Genomic DNA, 1,999 nt, shown 5'->3' on the forward strand with positions numbered 1-1,999 from the left:
ACACACACACACACACACACACACACACACACACACACATATATATACTGTATATACATGAAAGACTAATAGAAATATACAACTCTATATTGTATCATACCTCTCTGATAAGCTTGGAAGCAACTTGAGATCAGGGACGATTTCTCAGACGTTGGTATATATTCGTGTCATGAATTGACATATTTCTTTTTTTTTAATTTTTTAAATGTTTATTTGTTTTTCGAGAGAGAGAGAGAGAGAGAGAGAGACAGAGTGTGAGCGGGAGGGGGGCAGAGAGAGAGGGAGACACAGGATCCGAAGCAGGTTCCAGGCTCTGAGGTGTCAGCATACAGCCCGACGTGGGGCTCGAACCCACGAACCATGAAATCATGACCTGAGCCGTAGTCAGACGCTTAACTGAGTGAACCACCCAGGCGCCCCATGACTTGACATATTTCTAATGCATATTTCCTCTTCAATATTCCAAGGAGAAAACCTTCACCTCCTGTACGAAACAAGAAATATCAGGGGCGCCTGGGTGGCGCAGTCGGTTAAGCGTCCGACTTCAGCCAGGTCACGATCTCGCGGTCCGTGAGTTCGAGCCCCGCGTCGGGCTCTGGCCTGGTGGCTCGGAGCCTGGAGCCTGTTTCCGATTCTGTGTCTCCCTCTCTCTCTGCCCCTCCCCCGTTCATGCTCTGTCTCTCTCTGTCCCAAAAATAAATAAAAACGTTGAAAAAAAAAATTAAAAAAAAAAAAAAAGAAATATCAGATAAGAAAGAAGAGAAAATAGAATTTCTGGAATTTCCTACTTAAAAATACTGGGATAGTTTCAACAACACACACGATCTCATACAACCTCAGTTGTTTCTAAATGAGATGATTTTCCAAACATATTACCAAATGGTAATCTGGAGTTTGAACTTTAGTCTTGAACCCAATAGAACCGAGCTTGCCGGAAGGAGGAATGTGAGTCCTTTGGGGATGGGGGTGGGAAGGGAGAGCACTGGTGAAAATTAATGCCACTTTTATTTTTAAGAAAGGAGCACATCTGCTCGAATGGCCTGAAGTATGCAAGCAATGAAGTGGGAACAGTGTTATTGGTGCTGTGTGCTTGCCAGGCAGCTGCTACATCCGCCAAGGAAGACATGCTGGAAAGCGTGGTCTAGCCACGTGTCAGAGCCTCACGTGCCCACCACGTGAGCTCTGCAGCTCCTCCCGCAACTTTCTGGAATCACTCCTTCGGCCTGGGGGTGAGTTGTGGTTTATAAGCCACACTGCTGTTCCTCAGGAAGGGTGTATCTACACCATGGGGCAGGGACTTTGGTGGTGTTTTCTCTTGTTGGTTCATAGAACATGCCAGCATTTGTTGCACCAACAAAGTGGTGGGCAAAGCCCAGAAGCAAGAGTTTTAGAAATGGCCTCTGATCTTACCTCTGTCGCTGCGTGTCCCTGGGCAGATTGATCAACTTCTCTGGGCTTCACTTTTCCTTCCTGTAAAACACGGAGATTAAAGATTAAACTTTACTTGTAACTTAAAAAAGAATTTCTCCCTAATCGGTGGAATTCTTCCTTAAAGTACAAGCGTGAATAGAAAACCTTTGTTTATATAGCACACCAAAACAAGGCTGCTGGAACTGTACGCTGTACCTCGGGTTCACTCTGTTTGGCTCCTTTACCCGTGAGGAGGCCCATGAGGTACTCAAGGGTTTAGGAGAGTTTGAGAACCTGTGAAATGTGCATAATCATATCTGCATAGCGTTCGCCTCTGGGGCCACAAAGGTTCATATTTGCCATAATCCTGAGTGGTAGGTGGCTGGGCCAGGGCTGTTCTACCTGTTCCACAGGTGAGGAGAGGGAAGCTTGGAGTTGATGGTGACCCAACCAGTTTGCACACAGCTACCTGGTAGTTTTTTTTTTGCTGGCATCAAGATCTAGATTTTGTCAAATCCTATGATTCTAAAATTTAGCATGTGCCTATGAAACAAGAAACTATCCATGGCTGAGATAAAACATTGGAAAC

At 45.4% G+C, this 1,999-nt stretch overlaps 1 long non-coding RNA gene across 1 annotated transcript; it reads right to left on the bottom strand.

Moving 5' to 3' along the window:
* Window positions 1-372: 372 nt before the first annotated feature.
* Window positions 373-1,730, bottom strand: LOC121032678 (uncharacterized). Its single transcript, XR_005791429.1, has 3 exons — window positions 1,576-1,730; window positions 1,411-1,470; window positions 373-484 (listed from the first exon to the last, which is right to left on the bottom strand). It is a non-coding gene; the product is annotated as an uncharacterized LOC121032678 (long non-coding RNA).
* Between the last annotated feature and the right edge of the window lie 269 nt (window positions 1,731-1,999).

This window comes from Herpailurus yagouaroundi, unplaced genomic scaffold (genome assembly GCF_014898765.1).
Source record: "Herpailurus yagouaroundi ecotype Mexico unplaced genomic scaffold, PumYag 142, whole genome shotgun sequence".
Classification (NCBI taxonomy): domain Eukaryota; kingdom Metazoa; phylum Chordata; class Mammalia; order Carnivora; family Felidae; genus Herpailurus; species Herpailurus yagouaroundi.